Genomic DNA, 22,466 nt, shown 5'->3' on the forward strand with positions numbered 1-22,466 from the left:
GCTGTCTGAGGCGTCACAGGGGCTATAAAGGGGCGTTCCCGCCGACCGCCATCTTACTGCTGCTGATCTGAGCATAGGGAGAGGTTGCTGCCGCTTCGTCAGAAGCAGGGATAGTGTTAGGCAGGGTACATTAACCCCAAAACCGCTTGTGCTGTAGCGATTTCCACTGTCCAACACCACCTTTTGTTTGCAGGGACAGTGGAAGCTACATTTTTTTTTCCTCAGCGCTGTAGCTCATTGGGCTGCCCTAGAAGGCTCCCAGATAGCTGCATTGCTGTGTGTACGCCACTGTGCAAACCAACTGCTTTTTTCAAAGCACAAATCCTGTTGTTCCTTCCTTTCTGCACAGCTATCTTGTTTGTTTGTCCACACTTTTGATTTAATTTGTGCAGCAGTCCACTCCTTGTTATTGCTGCCTGTCATACCTTGCTGAGATTACTGCAGGGAGACAGTAATTGTAGGACAGTCCCTTTATTTTTTTTTTCGTTACATCTCTTCAAGCCACTTTCTGCCACAGAAAATATACTCTAATACAGTGGCCCACATTTAATCACTAGTCTTCCTGAATAATAAAAAAAAGGGTGCAGATTAAAATTGGCAAATCTGCATCAGTGGCAGTCCTGTGTGTGGCATGTGTCTCATTTTCTGGCACAGAAAACATACAGTCTAACAGTGGGCCTGATTTCTTGCCAATTCTCCCAGAAATTAAAAAAAATAAATAGTGGAAGATTAATATTGGCATTTGTGCTTGAGTGCCAGTCGTGTGTGCCATCTCTCTCAAATTGTGGGGCACAGAAAGCCTAGTGTCTAATACTGTTTTTTTTTTTTTTATTTGCCCTGAAAAAAAATAAATGGGAGATTAATATTGGCATTTGTGCTTGAGTGCCAGTCGTGTGTGCCATCTCTCTCAAATTGTGGGGCACAGAAAGCCTAGTGTCTATAATACTGTTTTATTTTTTATTTTTTTAATTCTCCCTGAAACAAAAAATTAGTGGGAGAATAATATTGGCATTTGTGCTTGAGTGGCAGTCCTGCGTGTGTGGCATCTCTCTCATTTTGTGCCACAGAAAACCTAGTGTGTAACATTGTGCCTGATTTTCCTTGCAGTCTCACCCACCTATAAAGGGATATCTAAATCGTACAGGAGGTAGAGTTCACCTTGTAAGTTGTTTTACAGTAACAAATACCGTTACATTGGTTACGTTTTGAAAACAATAAGGAAGTCTGGTGGAAGAGGTCGTGGCCGTGGGCGGTCATTGCCAGCTGGTAATGATGGTAGTGGTGGTGGAGCATCAGGTGGTCGTGGGAAAAGCAATATAGCACCTAAGTCTCGAGTTGTGGAGCCAGGTTCGTCGTCTGGCTAAACAAGGCCTCGAACACTCCCTTTTCTGGGAGTAGGAAAACCGCTTTTAAAGCCGGAGCAGCAAGAGCAAGTTTTGGCTTTCCTTGCTGACTCAGCCTCTAGCTCTTTTGCCTCCTCTTCTGAAACTGGTAAATGTAAAAGCAGCGCGTCGTTAGTGGATGTTCACGGTCAGGGACAAGTCGCTTCCTTGTCCTCTTCAGCAAAAACAACAACAGAGAAGGATGCGTCAGGCGACACAACGGGTTACTCCATGGAGCTCTTTACACATACCATTCCTGGGTTAGAAAGTGAAACAGTTAACAGGCCATGCCCATTACAAGTTGAATCGGACATGGAGTGCACAGATGCACAGCTACAGCCAGATTACTATGCTGTTCCTTTGACTCAGACCACAACATTGCCCTCGCAGTGTACTGATCCAGAATCAGACCCTGATGAGACTATGGTGCCCCATCACGAATGCTATACCACCGGCTTACATGGTGACACAGATGAAGTTGCACACGAGATAGAAGAGGAGGTCATAGATGACCCAGTTGTTGTCCCCGATTGGCAGCCATTGGGGGAACAGGGTGAATGCGGCAGTAGCTCTGAAGCGGAGGAGGAGGAGCCGCAGCAGGCATCAACATCGCAACAGGTTCCATCTGCCAGGCCCGTATCTGGCCAAAAACGCGTGGCAAAACCAAAACCAGTTGTAGGACAGCGTGGACATCCAGTTAAAGAAGCTCAGTCTGCAATGCCTGAAAAGGTATTCGATAGTAGAAAGAGTGCAGTCTGGCATTATTTTAAACAACATCCAAATGATCAGCGCAAAGTCATCTGTCAAAAATGTTCAACTACCTTAAGCAGAGGTCAGAATCTTAAAAGTCTAAATACAAGTTGCATGCGTAGACATTTAAACACCATGCATGTGCAAGCCTGGACTCACTAGCAAACGTCCCTTAAGGTTGTATCACCCTCGGCCAATGAAGCTAGTCAGCAACGCTACATCCCTTCCCTCACTGTAAGCCCACCATTTCCCGCACTACCTGCAGTAAATGTGCAGATTTCAGCGCCAGGCCAAAGCAGTCAGGAAATCACCAGTTTCGTAGTAGGAAACACTGCATGTAGGGCACCAACAAGAATACTATCTCCAACCCTCTCTCAGTCTGCCATGTCCACCGGCACCCCCGCTAGATCCACGATCTGCAGCTCTCCAGTCCAGCTCACCATACATGAGACTCTCGTTAGGAAAAGGAAGTACTCATCCTCGCATCCGCGTACACAGGGTTTGAACGCCCACATTGCTAGACTAATCTCATTAGAGATGATGCCCTACCGGTTAGTTGAAAGCGAAGCTTTCAAAGCCCTGATGGACTATGCTGAACCACGCTACGAGCTACCCAGTCAACACTTCTTTTCGAGAAAAGCCATCCCAGCCCTCCACTAGCATATAAAAGACCGCATCGTCCATGCACTATGGCAATCTGTGAGTACAAAGGTGCACCTGACAACAGATGCATGGACAAGTAGGCATGGCCAGGGACGTTACGTGTCCATCATCACGGCATACTGGGTGAATGTGGTGGATGCAGGGTCCACAGGGGACAGCAATATTGGGACAGTTCTGCCTAGCCCACGGTCTAGGAAACAGTTGGCTGTAGCCGTTTGCCCCCCCTCCTCCTCCTCCTCGTCCTCCTGCAGAAGCGAGAGCTCATCCACAGACCGCAGTCGCACAACCACTCCATCCGCAGCTGCCACTGTTGCACACCAGGTGTCCCATTATGGGGCAGCTACTGGCAAGCGTCAGCAGGCTGTATTGGCAATGAAGTGTTTGGGTGACAACAGACACACCGCGGAAGTCCTGTCCGAGTTCTTGCAGAAAGAAACGCAGTCATGGCTGGGCACTGTACATCTTGAGGCAGGCAAGGTAGTGAGTGATAACGGAAGGAATTTCATGGCTGCCATAGCCCTTTCCCAACTGAAACACATTCCTTGCCTGGCTCACACCTTAAACCTGGTGGTGCAGTGCTTCCTGAAAAGTTATCCGGGGTTATCCGACCTGCTCCTCAAAGTGCGCAGACTTTGCTCGCATATCCGCCGTTCGCCCGTACACTCCAGCCGTATGCAGAACTATCAGCGGTCTTTAAACCTTCCCCAGCATCGCCTAATCATCGACGTTGCAACAAGGTAGAACTCAACACTGCACATGCTTCAGAGACTGTGCGAACAGAGGCATGCTGTTATGTATTTGTGGGAGGATACACATACATGGGCAGGCAGTTGGATGGCAGACATGGAGTTGTCAGGTGTGCAGTGGTCGAAGGTACAAGACATGTGTCAAGTCCTTCAGTGTTTTGAGGAATGCACACGGCTGGTTAGTGCAGACAACGCCATAATAAGCATGAGCATCCCCCTAATGTGTCTGCTGATGCAAAGTTTGACACACATAAAAGAGCAGGCATCTGCAGCAGAGGAAGAGGAAAGCCTTGATGACAGTCAGCCATTGTCTGGTCAGGGCAGTGTACAGGACGAGGTAGCGGGCGAACAGGAGGAGGAGGATGAGGAGGATGATGGGGATGAGTATTTTTTTAATGAGGAAGCTTCTCCGGGGCCAATGAAAATTGGTGGCGTGGCAAGGCCGGGTTCTGGTTTTTTGAGGGACACAAGTGACGTAGATTTGCCTGTAACTGCCTCTCAACCCAGATTTGACAACTGGAACTTTGGCCCACATGGCGGATTATGCCTTATGTATCCTCAAAAGGGACCAATGCATTATTAAAATGAGCAAAATTGTCGCTGCCGGTGGGAGGCGTCCCCGCCGTGCAAACACACCGCCGTACTTTGAGGGGCCCTGTGCCAGTGCAAATGCCAACGAGGGGGCCCCCCCTGCTTGCTCAGGATCACAGCACTTGCAAAGTTTAAATACTTACCTCGCCCTGCTCCACTTCCGTGACGTGGTCCAGATTTCCTGGGCCCACAAAATGCTTGAACCAGCCCTACCCCCAACAACTTTAGCCAAATGACCCCCAATTTCCAATGCCTAACTATTATTGTAAGGGAAATTAAGATTGACAAGCTTCATTAAGAAGAATGGATGTTTTTGCCATTAAAATGGGCACTCTAGGTGTTTTCCTGGCCCCCACTCACTGCCGACTATGCTGCCCCATTGACTTGCATTGGGTTTCGTGTTTCGGTCGATCCCGACTTTACGACATAATCGGTCGATTTCACTCCACCCGACTTTTGAGATAGTCGGGTTTTGCGAAACCCGACTCGACTCTAAAAAAGTCAAGGTCGCTCAACCCTACTCGCCACCTCTCGTGGCAGCCTGTTCCCCTTATTGATCACCCTAACTGTCAAAAAGTTTTTTCTAATATGTAATCTGTGTCTCCTCCCATTCAGTTTCATCCCATTGCTTCTAATCTTTCCTTGTGCAAACGAGAATAACGATGATCCTTGAACAATATGACAGCCCTTGAGATATTTGTGAAAAGCTATTAAGTCTCCTCTCAGTCTTTTTTTTGCAAGCTAAACATTCCCAAATCCTGTAACCATTCCTCATAGGACATGGTTTGCAGACCGGTCATCATTCTCGTCACTGTTCTCTGAACTTGCTCCAGTTTGTTGATGTCTTTTTTAAAATGTGCTGCCCAAAACTGGACACAAAGAGGAGTAGAGGGCAATAATGACTTTTTGTGATCTAGACTATAATACATACCAAAATTGCATTTGCCTTTTTTGCTGCAGCATCACACTGCTGACTCATGTTCAGTTTATAATCTATTATTATTATTCCCAAATCTTTTTCACATGTGCTGTTGTTTAGCCCTATTCCTCCCATTCTATACATGCTTTTTTCATTTTTATTGCCCAGATGTAGTACTTTGCATTTTTCCCTATTATAAACCATTCTGTTAGTTCCTGCCCACTTCTCCAGTTTATTCTTTTTGAATCCTCTCTCTCTCTCCTCTAGTATTAGCTATCCCCCCTAGCTTTGTGTCATCAGCAAATTTAGTCAGTGTGCCATCAATTCCTTCATCTAAATCATTGATAAAGATGTTGAACAATACAGGGCCCAGGACAGAACCCAGTGGTACCTCACTTGAGACATTCTTCAACCTGGATGTACAGCCATTTATGACCACTCTTTGGGTCCAATCACTAAGCCAGTTATGAATCCACCTAACAGTTGCCTTGTCCATTCCATACTTATTCATTTTTTCAATAAGGATGGTGTGACATACTTTGTCAAAGATATACTCTATCTGCAGCATTTCCCTTATCCACCCAGTCAGTGATTCTGTCATAAAACGAAATTAAGTTAGTCTGACATGACTTATTAGATACAAACATGCTTACTCTGGTTAATCACTTCATTCTTATCCAGGTACCTTCATACATGTTGTTTAATAACTTGCTCAAAGATCTTTCCTGGTATAGAAGTTAGAGTCACCGAGCTATAGTTCCCTAGGTCCACCTTCTTCCCCTTTTTAAATATAAGAACAACATTTGCTCTTCTCCAGTCTTCTGGGTCTTCTCCTGTGCTCCAAGAATTTTCAAAGATTATGGAGAGTGGTTCAAAAATTTCTTCTGCTATCTCCTTCAGTAGTCTGCAGTGTAATACATCTGGACCTGGTGACTTGTATTAATTTATGTTAGCTAAGTGTTTCCTCACTATCTATTTTTCTGTTTATAGATATCCTGGATTCTTCTGTACCTTTAATAGGACAGCGAAGATCAGTTGATGTTACATTTCCTTTCGGAGAGAAAACAAATGCAAAATAGGAATTTAAAAGTTCGGCCTTCTCAACATCCTTTTTTATTATTTAATCATTTTCATCCTGTAAAAATCCTATAGCATCTTTGACTTTTCTTTTACTTTTGGCATATCCCCAAAATCCTTATTTTTATTGCTTTTGACATCTCTTGCAAGCCTTAATTTGTTGTCAGCTTTAGATAGCCTGATTTGTGCCCTACAGGTTCTGCAGACAGCATTATATTCTTGTTTAGATATGCCTCCCTCTTTCCATTTGATAAACATTTCTTTCTTCCTTTTTAGAATATGTTTATGTTCTGTGTTCATCCATCCTGTTTTCCTTAAATGCTTCATATTCTTCCCTCTTTTTGGAATTGTTAACGATTGTGCTTTGAGAATCTCATTTTTTCCATATTTCCCATCCTTCCTGGACATTTTTGTCCTTAAGGATATCCAGCCATTGGATCCCTCCAATTCTCTTTCTGAGTCCCTTAAAATATGCTTTTCTGAAATCTAATCTTGAGGTCTGAGTCTTCATAGGTCTTCCTCCTCTAGTTATCCAAAATTCTAAAATAGCATGGTCGCCATCTCCTAGGGTCCCAGCCACTCTTACCTCCTCAACCATTACCTCCCTGTATATAAGGATTAGATCCAAGGTAGCAGATCCCCTTGTTTTCTCCCCTACCTTTTGGAAGGTAAAGTTGTCAGCAAGAGAGGATGAGATTTTGCTTGACCTGTTAGTTTTGCCTAAGAAAGATTCCCAACAAATGTCTCTGGATAATTGAAATCTCCCATGACTAGTGTTGAGCGATACCGTCCGATACTTGAAAGTATCGGTATCAGATAGTATCGGCCGATACCCGAAAAATATCGGATATCGCCGATACCGATATCCGATACCAATACAAGTCAATGGGACATCAAGTATCGGAAGGTATTCTCATGGTTCCCAGGGTCTGAAGGAGAGGAAACTCTCATTCAGACCCTGGGAACCATAGGGATGTGTAAAATAAAGAATTAAAATAAAAAATATTGATATGCTCACCTCTCCGGCGGCCCCTGGACTTCACGCTGCTAACCGGGAGGCTTCTTTGTTTAAAAAGCGCGCCTTTCGGACCTGTGAATGACGTCCCGGCTTCTGATTGGTCGCGTGCCGGTCACATGGGCGGCACGCGACCAATCAGAAGCCGGGACGTCATTCACAGGTCCGAAAGGCGCGCTTTTTAAACAAAGAAGCCTCCCGGTTAGCAGCGTGAAGTCCAGGGGCCGCCGGAGAGGTGAGCATATCAATATTTTTTATTTTAATTCTTTATTTTACACATCCCTATTAATTCGATACCGATACCCGATATCACAAAAATATCGGATCTCGGTATCGGAATTCCGATACCGCAAGTATCGGCCGATACCCGATACTTGCGGTATCGGAATGCTCAACACTACCCATGACCACTATGTCATATTTTTGGGAGAACTTGGCCATTTGATGCTTAAAGAGTTCATCCATATTTTCAGCTTGCACAGGCAGCGTCTTGTAAATGCCTACAATGGTGTCCTTTCCTTTGTTCTCTCCTTGCATTCTTACCCAAACAGAACTCTCAGTCACTGAAGCTTCAATCTCTGTGCAGATATACACTTTTCTAACATACAATGTGACACCTCCCCATCATTTCTCAAGTCTGTTTCTTGCAAATAAGTTGTATCCTTCAAGCATTGTATTCCAATCATGTGTATTGTCTCACCAAGTTTCAGTGATTCCAATGCCATAATTTTTCTTCTCCTGTGTTAGTAGTTCCAATTCTCCTTGCTTTTTGCCCATGCTTTGTGCCTTTGTATAGAAACATTTTAATTTGTGATTGGTTTCTTCTCTAATATTTTTATCATTTAGATTTTTTTTGCCTGTGTTCTTCCTTTCCACTTTTAATAGCAGATTTCTCAATAGTATTTGACAGGTGTTTGTAGAGCCCCTGATGTACCTAAACAGTAGAAACTCCCCACAAGTGACCCCATTTTGGAAACTAGACCCCCCAAGGAACTTATCTAGATGTGTGGTGAGCATTTTGAACGCAGAGTCGTGAAAAAAAATATTTTTTTTCCACAAAAATGATTTTTTTAGTCCCCAATTTTGTATTTCCCCAAGTATAACAGGAGAAATCTGACCCCAAAAGTTGTTGTCCTGAATACGCTGATATACCATGTGTGGGGGAAACTACTGTTTGGGCATACATCTGGGCTCGGAAGGGAAGTAGTGACTTTTTAAAACGCAGACGTTGATGAAATGGTCTGCAGGCGTCATGTTGCATTTGCAGAGCTCCTGATGCACCTAAACAGTAGAAGCCCCCACAAGACCCCATTTTGGAAACTAGACCCTCCAAGGAAATTAGTTAGATGTGTGGTGAGCATTTTGAATGCCCAAGTGCTTCACAGAAGTTTGACGCAGAGCCGTGAAAATAAAAAATCATTTGTTTTCCACAAAAATGATTTTTTAGCCCCCAACTTTTTTTTCCATTTTTGCAAGTGTAACAGGAGAAACTGGACCCCAAAAGTTGTTGTCCAACTAGTACTTAGTACGCTGATGCCCCATATGTGGGGGTAAACCACTGGGCGCACGGGAGAGCTCAGAAGGGAGGGCGCACCATTTGACATTTTGAGTGCAGATTTGGCTGTCTCGTTTGGAGACCCCCGATGTACCTAAACATTTGAAACCCCCAAATCATGCCTAATCATAACCCTAACCCCAAAACACCCCTCACCCTAATCCCAACCCTAGCCATAACCCTAATCAAAACCCTAAGCCCAACACACCCCTAATCCTTAACTCAACCCTAACCTCAAACCTAATCCTAATCCCAATACACCCCTAATCCCAACCCTAACCTTAACTGTTATGGACCTGGTGGTTAGGAGCACCCGAAATGACCTGATGGTTAAACTCACACAGGACAAGCTCTGGGAAGTGGGAGCTCTGCTGACCGCAACCCCTAATCCTATCACACAACTAGAAATAGCCGTGGAGCGTACCTAACACGACCTAGACGCCTCTTCACAGCCTAAGAGCTAACTAGCCCTAAAGATAGAAAATAAAGCCTACCTTGCATCAGAGAAATTCCCCAAAGGAAAAGGCAGCCCCCCACATATATTGACTGTGAGTTAAGATGAAAGTCACAAACACAGAAATGAAACAGGTTTTAGCAAAGGGAGGCCAGACTTACTAAACAGACTGAGGATAGGAAAGGTATCTTTGCGGCCAGCACAAAACCCTACAAAAAGACCACGCAGAGTGTGCAAAAAGACCTTGAGTCGGTGCGGAGGTGCCACTCTGCATCCCAGAGCTTCCAGCTAGCAAGGCAAGATCATGATAGCCAGCTGGACAAGGAAACAATGAACAAATAAATAACTAGCAGTTACTTAACTTCTGCTGGAGTAGACAGGTCACCAGAAAGATCCAAGAGCGAACTGAACCAGTACAAGAACATTGACAGCTGACATGGAGTAACGATCTGAGTGGAGTTAAATAGAACAGCCAGCCAAAGAATAAACTACGTCACATGTGGAAGGAACCTCAGAAGCAGCAGCTCCACTCACAGCCACCAGAGGGAGTCCATGGACAGAACTCGCCGAAGTACCATTCATGACCACAGGAGGGAGTTCGATAACAGAATTCACAACAGTACCCCCCCCTTGAGGAGGGGTTACCGAACCCTCACCAGAGCCCCCAGGCCGATCAGAACGAGCCAAATGAAAGGCACAAACTAGATCGGCAGCATGAACATCAGAGGCAAAAACCCAGGAATTATCTTCCTGACCATAACCCTTCCACTTGACCAGGTACTGGAGTTTCCGTCTCGAAATACGAGAATCCAAAATCTTCTCCACCACATACTCCAACTCCCCCTCGACCAACACCGGGGCAGGAGGATCAACGTAGGGAACCATAGGCGCCACGTAACGACCTATGGAACACATTACGGATGGCAAAAGAAGCTGGAAGGGCCAAACGAAATGACACAGGATTGAGAACTTCAGAAATCTTATACGGACCAATGAAACGAGGCTTAAACTTCATAGGAACATGACGAGATAACAACCAAACCAAATCCCCAACACAAAGTCGGGGACCAACACAGCGCCGGCGGTTAGCGAAACGTTGAGCCTTCTCCTGGGACAATGTCAAATTGTCCACCACATGAGTCCAAATTTGCTGCAACCTGTCCACCACCGTATCCACACCAGGACAGTCCGAAGGCTCAACCTGTCCTGAAGAGAAACGAGGATGGAAACCAGAATTACAGAAAAAAGGCGAAACCAAAGTAGCCGAGCTGGCCCGATTATTAAGGGCGAACTCAGCCAAAGGCAATAAGGACACCCAATCATTCTGATCAGTAGAAACAAAGCATCTCAGATATGTTTCCAAAGTCTGATTAGTTCATTCGGTTTGGCCATTTGTCTGAGGATGGAAAGCCGAAGAAAAAGATAAATCAATGCCCATCTTAGCACAAAAGGACCGCCAAAACCTCGAAACAAACTGGGAACGTCTGTCCGAGACGATGTTCTCCGGAATGCCATGCAAATGAACCACATGCTGGAAAAACAATGGCACCAAATCAGAGGAGGAAGGCAATTTAGACAAGGGTACCAAATGGACCATGTTAGAGAAGCGATCACAAACCACCCAAATGACCGACATCCTTTGAGAGACAGGGAGATCTGAAATAAAATCCATGGAAATATGCGTCCAGGGCCTCTTCGGGACCGGCAAGGGCAAAAGCAACCCACTGGCACGAGAACAGCAGGGCTTAGCCCGAGCACAAGTCCCACAGGACTGCACAAAAGAACGCACATCCCGTGACAAAGAAGGCCACCAAAAGGATCTAGCCACCAAATCTCTGGTACCAAAGATTCCAGGATGACCCGCCAATACCGAACAATGAACCTCAGAGATAACTCTACTAGTCCATCTATCAGGGACAAACAGTTTCTCCGCTGGACAACGGTCAGGTCTATCAGCCTGAAACTTCTGCAGCACGCGCCGCAAATCAGGGGAGATGGCAGACAAAATTACCCCCTCTTTGAGAATACTGGATAAGCTGGAAACTTGGGCTGAAAGGTGGCAGATGAGGTTTAACAATGATAAATGTAAGGTTATACACATGGGAAGAAGGAATCAATATCACCATTACACACTGAATGGGAAACCACTGGGTAAATCTGACAGGGAGAAGGACTTGGGGATCCTAGTTAATGATAAACTTACCTGGAGCAGCCAGTGCCAGGCAGCAGCTGCCAAGGCAAACAGGATCATGGGGTGCATTAAAAGAGGTCTGGATACACATGATGAGAGCATTATACCACCTCTGTACAAATCCCTAGTTAGACCGCACATGGAGTACTGTGTCCAGTTTTGGGCACCGGTGCTCAGGAAGGATATAATGGAACTAGAGAGAGTACAAAGGAGGGCAACAAAATTAATAAAGGGGATGGGAGAACTACAATACCCAGATAGATTAGCGAAATTAGGATTATTTAGTCTAGAAAAAAGACGACTGAGGGGCGATCTAATAACCGTGTATAAGTATATAAGGGGACAATACAAATATCTCGCTGAGGATCTGTTTATACCAAGGAAGGTGACGGGCACAAGGGGGCATTCTTTGCGCCTGGAGGAGAGAAGGTTTTTCCACCAACATAGAAGAGGATTCTTTACTGTTAGGGCAGTGAGAATCTGGAATTGCTTGCCTGAGGAGGTGGTGATGGCGAACTCAGTCGAGGGGTTCAAGAGAGGCCTGGATGTCTTCCTGGAGCAGAACAATATTGTATCATACAATTATTAGGTTCTGTAGAAGGATGTAGATCTGGGGATTTATTATGATGGAATATAGGCTGAACTGGATGGACAAATGTCTTTTTTCGGCCTTATTAACTATGTTACTATGTTACTATGTTACCCGCCGGCTCAGGAACACCCGGAGAGTCAGGCACAAAACTCCTTGACAGGGCATCAGCCTTCACATTCTTAGAGCCCGGAAGGTATGAAACCACAAAATCAAAACGGGAGAAAAACAGCGACCATCGAGCCTGTCTAGGATTCAACCGTTTGGCAGACTTGAGATAAGTCAAATTCTTGTGTTCTGTCAAGACCACCACGCGATGCTTGGCTCCTTCAAGCCAATGTCGCCACTCCTCGAATGCCCACTTCATGGCCAACAACTCTCGATTGCCAACATCATAATTGCGCTCAGCAGGCGAGAATTTTCTAGAAAAGAAGGCACATGGTTTCATCACCAAGCCATCAGAACTTCTTTGCGACAAAACAGCCCCTGCTCCAATCTCAGAAGCATCAACCTCGACCTGAAACGGGAGCGAAACATCTGGCTGGCACAACACAGGGGCAGAAGAAAAACGACGCTTCAACTCCTGAAAAGCCTCTACAGCCGCAGAGGACCAATTGACCACATCAGCACCTTTCTTGGTCAAATCAGTCAACGGTTTAGCAACACTAGAAAAATTAGCGATGAAGCGACGGTAAAAATTAGCAAAGCCCAGGAACTTCTGCAGACTCTTCACAGATGTCGGCTGAGTCCAATCATAAATGGCCTGAACTTTAACAGGGTCCATCTCGATAGTAGAAGGGGAAAAAATGAAACCCAAAAATGATGATCCACACAAGAGGACAGCCCTTGAATGTCCATATCTACACCTGTGTCCTGAACCACCCAGAGGTTTAGGGGAAAAGAAAGACAAAAAAACACTGCAGAGAAAAAAAAATGGTCTCAGAACTTCTCTTATCCCTCTATTGAGATGCATTAATACTTTGGGCCAGCTGTACTGTTATGGACCTGGTGGTTAGGAGCACCCGGAACGACCTGATGGTTAAACGCACACAGGACAAGCTCTGGGAAGTGGGAGCTCTGCTGACCGCAACCCCTAATCCCATCACACAACTAGAAATAGCCGTGGAGCGTACCTAACACGACCTAGACGCCTCTTCACAGCCTAAGAGCTAACTAGCCCTAGAGATAGAAAATAAAGCCTACCTTGCCTCAGAGAAATTCCCCAAAGGAAAAGGCAGCCCCCCACATATATTGACTGTGAGTTAAGATGAAAGTCACAAACACAGAAATGAAACAGGTTTTAGCAAAGGGAGGCCAGACTTACTAAACAGACTGAGGATAGGAAAGATATCTTTGCGGCCAGCACAAAACCCTACAAAAAGACCACGCAGAGTGTGCAAAAAGACCTCCGCACCGACTCACGGTGCGGAGGTGCCACTCTGCATCCCAGAGCTTCCAGCTAGCAGGGCAAGATCATGATAGCCAGCTGGACAAGGAAACAATGAACAAACAAATAACTAGCAGGGACTTAGCTTCTGCTGGAGTAGACAGGTCACCAGAAAGATCCAAGAGCGAACTGAACCAGTACAAGAACATTGACAGCTGGCATGGAGTAACGATCTGAGTGGAGTTAAATAGAACAGCCAGCCAAAGAATAAACTACGTCACCTGTGGAAGGAACCTCAGAAGCAGCAGCTCCACTCACAGCCACCAGAGGGAGTCCATGGACAGAATTCGCCGAAGTACCATTCATGACCACAGGAGGAAGTTCGATAACAGAATTCACAACACTTAACCCTAATCCCAAACCTAACCCCAATCCCAAACACAACCATAAAGCCAACCCTAACCCTAATGCCAACCCTAACCCTAATCCAAACCCTAATCCAGACCCAAACCCTAATCCCAACTCTAACCCTAACTTTAGCCCCAACCGAAACCCTAACTTTAGCCCCAACCCTAGCCCTAATCCTAGCCCTAACCCTAACCCTAGCCCTAACCCTAACCCTAATTGGAAAATAGAAATACATACTTTTTTTACTTTATTATTTTTTCCTAACTGAGGGGGTGATAAAGGGGAGGTTCTTTGCTATTTTTTTATTTTGATCACTGTGATAGCATATTCCTCTGCTGGACGGCAGATCATGGCGCAAGCGCCCGCCATTTTCTTATCGAAGCAAGAAGCTGGCGGCCAGGGGAGGAAGCAGGAGGACCCAGGGACACCCGTAAGTATAACAGGGTTCCCGATCCCCCTATTTCTCTATCCTCTGATGTGCAATCACATCAGAAGACAGAGAATAAAACACCGCATTTTTTTGCAGTCGCCGGTAAACGGTTATTTACCGGCGATTACAAAAAAGGAGGCGGTAAAAACCCCAAAGACCTGCCGGGTGCCGGCCGGCAGGCGCACAGCACCCGCCAATTTTTTGCCGAAAGAAGATGGCGGCGCCCATGGGGAACCACGAGGAGCACCGTGGGAGACGGGTGAGTATCGGGGGGCGATCGGGGACCCCATTTCTCTGTCCTCTGATGTGCAATCACATCGGAGGATTGAGAAATTAAATGGCAAATCACTTTTTTTTTGCGACTGCCGGAAAACGGTTAATTACCGGCAATCACAACTCGGGGGTCGGTAAAAAACGACCTAAATCATCTTCTCTGGGGTCTCGGCTACCCCGGCAGCGAAGACCCCAGAGAAAATGTGATTCTGAGGGGCGCTATACACTTTTTCCACAGCGCCTTTAATTAACGACGCTGTGGTTTAAGTACCCTTAACTGCCACCGTTAAAAGGCATATCGGCGGTCGTTAAGGGGTTAAAGCTCTCCTGAAGAGTGTAGCAAGGCGACTTCCAAATACATGTTTTCCAGTCTTCGTAAAGTGCAAACCTTCTCTAGCAAGCAGTCCATCGCATAGGTAATTCACTCTGTGATCCAGTCGTATATTTAAATCTGTTTGATGATCTAAAATATTTAACTGTGACAAACATGCAAAAGAATATAAAATCAGGAATAAGGCAAACACTTTTTCACATCACTGTATATATAGATTAATTTAAGGAATGTTGATGAATGTGTATGAGCGTATGTGATTGCGAATGACCCTGGTCCTTGCTAGATCTCAACCAGTTCATAGTCATATGTCATATATAGGGTTACATTTGTGAAACTTCATTGAAGTAATGTGCTATCCGTAAGAACTTTGCAGACGATCTCCTGAATTCTAATACATTTGAAAGCTTCTTTTGAGTTCAATAATATTTTATGGCTCTCCATAGAGGACAACTTTTTTTTTAAATAAGTCTGCTATTCTGCTAGAAAAGTAAGGTTTTAGGGATTTGGGTTTTCAAGTGATTGTAGTATTCTATAAAAGTATTTCACGTGTTATGCTAATATTTCTCTTTTTAAAAAATGATCTTTGAATCCACACCTCTGTATATTCAAATATGTCAGGACTAGTACTGGTTGGAGTCTCTTTCCCCATACTAGCATTGCCTTGGGTTCCATAATCATGCCCCCCTCACCCCGAGCGTATTTGACCTTCAAAAACAAATTCTCAAACAAAATTATTGAACACAAAGTAATGAAATTGATGGATCCCTTAAAAGAGTGACACAAAGAAATGTTTTTTATCTTTTCTTACAAATTTGCTAATTTTTTTCACGACTAAAATAGTAGAAAAGGACTGGGCACGTTATCAACTGATGTGGTAGATTTTGATCTTCCAGTGAACAACATGGGTCAGTGTTCACAGTAGGATCATGATTACAGGCATCAGCAGACCCCCATCTGTTATGAAAGCCCAACGATGCCAAGCAATCATTTAACAGTAATGCCGATGGGTGGGATCAGTGACACGCTTCCTGTTTCTGCATGTTAAATGCCGTTGTTAGTGATTGAACGCAACATTTAACTGGTTAACAGCCACAACTTGATAATGGATGTTAGAGGCACTAGATGGCTGAATAAATCAGCCTTCAAGTGTGGGGAAAGATGTTGACTCACACAGAGTCAGGGACATGGCTGATGTCGTAAAACATATATCATCAGTCATGAAGGGTTAAAAACAAATATGGAACTGAACATGTACTGTCTTACTATTATGTTCAACTTACATGTTTTAAATCCGTAAAAATATTTTTATATACTATGTTAATTGCATTTATTTGTCATCATGTAAAACTGTACTTTTTTGACAGAGGGAGTAAAAGTTACTCCGTCAGAAAATTATAGCCATTTTATCTATTATTGTAAAAATATTATCAAAGAACAAGATAGTCTTTAAAATGTACTGTACAGTTAAGATAACTAGTCAATTTGTGTTAATATACTAATCAACAATTAGCTATAATATTTAGAAAACGCAAATGTACATATGCAATATTAGTCATGAATGGATGTATTTGAAAGCTTTGATCTTCACAGTAATTATCACCCATGAACTCATTCTTCAACAGAAAAGCATCAAGACCTTGTGAGTTTCAATTGAAAAGGGCTTTCAGTAAGCCTAAGTATATCCCAAGGGGCTTCCATTCTGATGTATTGCTTCTTAGCTTTGGCAACCAGGCATTTTTGACTGTTTTTTTTTATCATCTATACACTTGAGATGTCACATAGAAAAGCATGTTATGCTTCATTGAACAGAATGCTGGTACACAAGAAAATTGTAAACATAAAATATGAAAGGAAATGGCTAATTGTAATTTTTACCACATAAATAATATCTGATGGTAAGAATGATAATGATGCCTCAAAATACCTTGATGTGAAAAAAGTTTACTTTAAGATTGAGGAAACAGGAAACCATTTCATAAATACAGTCGTCTATCACCTTTTTAATGAATTTACCGTAATTAAATAACATCGCCTGTTGCTATTGTAATATTTACCTCCTGAATAATAGATTTAGTGTGAATTGTGCACACATTTCAAAAATGGGTATCTATACAAGGTTATTTATTTTGGAGCGGTTTCTTGCAATACCTTTTAATTAAACTGCTTTTCTTCTGGAGACAAAACAGCAAAACAAATGTATCGTTTTGAACATGAAGAAGTTACTGTTTCTCCATCCAATAACATTAAAAAATTATCCCTTTTTTTGGGTCTATAACTGGTTTTCTAATCACAAAAAAAATTAGATAATTATAAAGGCTGGTCATCAAACTGTCCAAAAATTATCCCATTGTTTAGGGGGAGAAAACAGCAGTACTATTTTTACAATTAAAAAGATATGGATTGTTGTCAACAATTTTGTTTTCAAATTATAGCCCTAATTTTGGAGCAATTTCATGTTTATATACTCTCAAAAGAATGCATGTCCCAGCATCAGTAGGACTGTCTAGCACTATGAAGGAGATGTGTCGCTGGTATAACTGTGCAGTAGCAGTGGCAGGAGCAATTTGACAAACCGCTGGAAAGGAGCAAGTTTATATGTGGCAGTTTAGAACCAGCAAATGCAGCCACAGCAGAAACAGTATAATCTAGCAGTATGAAACAAAGTGGGCAGTCATGCAATGTGTGTCTGGTGTGCTGTGCAATGGCTGTGACAATGACATAAATTGCATGGCAGAGAATTAGGACAGGGCAGACATGGAGATGTCTGACAGTTAAGGCCAGTAATTGCAGCCCTTGCAAAAATGCAAACTAGCTCTATGAAACACAGTGGTCATCCAGGAGATGGGTGGCTGACACGGCTGTGCAGTGGTATTACCAGCATGGGAGAGAGTTGAGATAGGGCAGTGTGAGGCAGTGATGGGAATCATATAGGAGGGTAGTTACTTGTCTCCCCAAGATATATATGGAAACATACTGAACCCACTGAAGAGCACTGTAATGACAGGCACAGCTGTGGTTACAATGCAAAACAAAAGTGAGTGTGGACTGGGTCAAGCTATTTGATCAAGTCAGATTTTGGTAACCGGAAATGGGTTATTATTTTTGTATAGATCTATAGGAAGGTATTGGGATGGATCTCTCCCTTCAGTCCGGGTCTTGGAGGTTCCCCATGTCCACGATTCCTCTTTAACTTTCAGATAATGGCTGGACATGTCAGTATTGATTTGCATGCTTCAGAGCAGGAGGTCCTGTGTATGACTGCCTGTGTGATAAAGTTATCATATAAATTAAAGGTTAAGTTTTATCAGATTTAGAAGCGGGCTACGCTAGATGGTGGATATATGTACTAGTCAGAGTAATTTAGAGCAAACTGCTGAGATTTGAATTGCTGAGTATAATGTGTGAGATTGAACACAGACCAGAGTCAGAGACTAGAGTAAAGTCATTGCCGCACCCACAAGTTACACTGTGGTGCAGTTGCCCACAGCAGCAGATTAATACGGAATAATACAAACAACCTGGTTGCAAATCGTATAATAATGTTTGGATTTATTTTCTTAAGTTGGCACATAAAGACATTTAATTTGAACTTTCTTTCATCGCTGCTTCATTACTGCACAGAAAAGAAAGCCGATGCCTTACAGGCAGACAAAGAGATGTGTGGTCCTTTAAGGCCAAGTACAGCAGCCCTGATAGCAACAGTACAGACTATTACTATGAAATACAGTAGGCAGACAAAAATCCCATGACTGGCATAGTTTTGAAGTTCCAGTGGCATATGCAGAGACTCCATGGTACAGAATTAGCATGTGGCAAGCAAGGATATGTCTGACAGTATAGGTCCAGCAATTGCAGGCCCTGCAGCTGCAGTATAATCTAACACTATTAAACAAAATGGACTGCCAGGAGATATGTGGCTGTACAATGGTTTTGGAAGAAGCAACAAGGATGGGGTAGGTAAGGAGATAGAGTGGCTGTTTAACACCTTCAACCAGAAGCCTGTTTTCACCTTCCTGACCTGGCCAAATTTTACAATTCTGACTAGTGTCAATTTATGTGGTTATAAATATTGAACGCTTCAATGGATCCCACTGATTCCAAGGCTGTTTTCTTGTGGCATATTGTACTTCATAATAATGGTAATATTTGTTCTGTATTAACAACTTTTTACGACAACTATCAGAAATTTGGTGAATATTTTGAAAAGTTAGCAATTTTCAAATTTTTATTTTTTTTTTATTTTTATGCCCTTAAATCAAAGAGTTATGTCACACAAAATAGTTAATAAATAACATTTATCACATGTCTTCTTTACATCAGCAAAACATTTTTACCTAATTTTTTTTATTAGGAAGTTATAAGGGTTAAAATTTGACCAACAATTTCTCTTTTTTCCAACAAAATGTACAAAACCATTTTTTAGGGACCACATTACATTTGAAGTGACATATATGACAGAAAATAACCAAAAGTGTCACCATTCCAAAATCTGCAGACCTCTATGTGTTTAAAAAACTTCTTGAATGTGGTTTTAATCAGTCAGCTGCCTCACAGGAATTAATGGAATGTGGAAAGAAAATATGAACATTTACCTTTTTTCCACAAAAAATTTACTTTAGACACAATTTTTTTAATTTTTGCCAAGATAACAGGAACAAATGGCCAACAAAATTGGTTGTCAAACTTCTCCTGCATTCGTCAATATATGGGGAAAACTACTGTTTGGGCACACGGAAGAGCTCAAAAGGGAAGGAGAGCCATTTGACCTTTTGAATGTAAAATTTTCTGAAATAATTAGCGGACGCCATGTTGCAATTGGAGAGCCCCTGATGTGCTTGAACAGTGTAAACAACTTACAAGTGACACCATTTTGGAAACTAGACCTCACAGGGAATGTATCTAGATGTGTGGTGAGCAGCATAAACCTCCAGATGCTTCACAAAAGTTTATAAGGTGAGCTGTGAAAATAAAAAAGCACATTTTTCCCACAGAAATGTTTTTTAGCCCCAAGTTATGCATGTTCACAAGGCTAACAGGAGAAATTGCACCATGCAATGTGTTGTGTAATTTCTCCTGAGCACCCCATATGTGGGGTCAAACTAGTGCTTGGGAGCACAGCAAGGTTTGCAATGTTTGGAAGGGAAAGAGCGCCATTTGACTTTTGCATTTGAATGCAAAATTTGCTGGAATAATTAGTGGACAGCATACAGAGTTTGTAGAGACCCTGATGTGTCTAAACAGTGGAAACATCTTGCAAGTGACCCCATTGTGGAAACTATACTCCTCAAGGAACTTATCTAGATGTGTGGTGAGCATCTTGAACCCCCAATTGATTTACAGATGTTTAGAACGTAGCGCCATGAAAATGAAAAAAAATCACATTATTGCCACAGAAAATGTTCTTTTAGCCCCATTTGTTTATCTTGACAAAGGTACCAGGTTAAATAAACCCCAAAAATTCTTGTGCAATTTCTCTTGAGCAGAGAGATACCCAACATGTTGGGGAAAATTATTGTTTGGGCGCACAGCAGGGCTCATAAAGGAAGGAGAGACATTTTAAAACGCTGATTCTGGTGGAATTCTGGTGTCATGTCACGTTTGGAGAACCCCTAATGTGCCTAAACAGTGGAAAAAGACCATAAGTAACCCCATTTTAGAAACTAGACCCCTCAAGGAATTTATTTAGATGGCTGCTGAGCCCCTTGTACCCAAAAGTGCTTCACAGAATTTTACAAAGTGGATCTGTAAAAATGAAAAAAAATGTTTTTTTTCCATAAAAATGTTGTTTAGCCCCAATTTGTTTTTCAATTTCACAAGGATAACAGGAGAAAATTAACCCCAAAATTTGTTGTGCAGTTTCTCTTGTGTATGCTGATATCCCATATGTTGTTGAAAATTACTTTTCAGGCACATTGCAAAGGTCAGAAAAGAAGCAGTACCATATTGGAGTTTAGATTTTGCTGGACTGGTTTGAGGATGCCATGTTACATTAGCCAGAACAGCAGAACCCCCACATAAGAAACCCTATTTTATAAACAACACCTATCAATGAATTCATCTGGGGGTGCAGTGATCCTATTGACACCACTGATGGATGACAGAATGTAATAACATTTGGCAGTGGAGAAAAAAATATAACATTTTTACCACCAAAATTTTGCTTTAACCCCAGATTTTACATTTTCACACTAGGAAATGGGAAAAAATGGCACCATATTTTGTCCCACAATTTCTGCTTGGGACTCAGGAGGAGCGGAGTGCTATTTGCCTCCTGGAGCACAGATTTTCCCAGAATAGTAGGCGGACTCCATTTACAGAGTACCTAGATGCTAGAATAATTTTGGAAATTATACCCTGTTAGGGCTAGCGGAACGCACCAAATAATTAGAAAGATGGTATAAGGTGTGTTCACTGCCCGGGGTCCACCGTGCAGAGATGGAACCTGCTGCTGAGTAATGACAAACTATATGGTGGTATAATGTGGATTCACACATGGGTCAGCTTCACCCAGTATGAAGGAAGCAAACCCTGTTGCCTCAGAAGGCCGCGGTACCGCACAAAGAGCGCAAGCAAGGAGTCACAGATCTCTGTCCCAAGACTAAAGGAAAGAGTTCCTCAAGACCTCTTGCGCTCGACACTGCTACTGGGGTGTCAGAGTTTAACAGAAATAATAATTTAATGCACAAGAGTGTGTGCAGTGTCGCTCTGGCTGACACCACTAACCACCCAGACATGGGCCAGGAAAGTGCTGTATTAAGGCACGGCGATGCACTGGCGGTCACTGCAATCTGACGCTGTATCATGTGCTAGGTATGCAGGTAGCACTGTCGGGCACTAGATAGCATCCACCTTTCTCGGGCAGTCAACAACACTAGGAAGGGGATGATTAAGGAGCGACAGTCACACATCCACTGACAAGTTATCAAGTATACACTAGCGCATGACCGAGCGGCCATGCAAACCTTTTATAGCAGCAGTGATACGGGACCTTCCAGATGGTCCAATAGGAGCTGCAATAGGACCTGAGCATGTAACACCCGACCTCCAATGGGAGGTCGTCACGTGGGCATGCTCAGTATGGGAAAAGCAGGACTTAGTCCCAGAAAGACCCGCTCACTGCTGATCAGTGCTGGCTACAAAGGCAGAGCCTGGAAGGGCAACAGTAACCAGTCGCACAGTATCAGCTTGAGCCAGATGCTGGGACCGATGTCTCTGCTGAGCAGGCTCCACTGTGGCTGGAGAAGAATGGGAGACCGCAGTGGAGATGGTTTGAGATTCCCCCTGTGCAGAGGTGGGAACTCAACACCTAACATACCCTTTTGGGAAATTATCTACAGGTGTAGTGACGATTTTATGAATCTCTTACAGAAACAGGCAGCAGTGGATGTTGCTGAGTGAAAATAGCAAATTTTTGTTGTAGTGACCAATACATTGCAGTAACCAGTTCATTATAGTGACCTGTACATTATAGTGATCAGTACTTTGTGCCCAGCTCCCGCTTCTGGAGACATGCACCTGTAAATTAGCATGTCAGGTGCATTAACATATGACTGACCTGAGTGGTGACTTGCATATTGTTGGGCACTGATTTGAAACATTTTACTAGTTTACCAAACAAATACATATATCTATAGTCATGTATCTATCAGAGTAATCAGAACCTACAAGTATGATGCACATCCAAAGAATCTTCAGAAAAATG

Source organism: Ranitomeya imitator, chromosome 4 (assembly GCF_032444005.1).
Source record: "Ranitomeya imitator isolate aRanImi1 chromosome 4, aRanImi1.pri, whole genome shotgun sequence".
Lineage (NCBI taxonomy): Eukaryota > Metazoa > Chordata > Amphibia > Anura > Dendrobatidae > Ranitomeya > Ranitomeya imitator.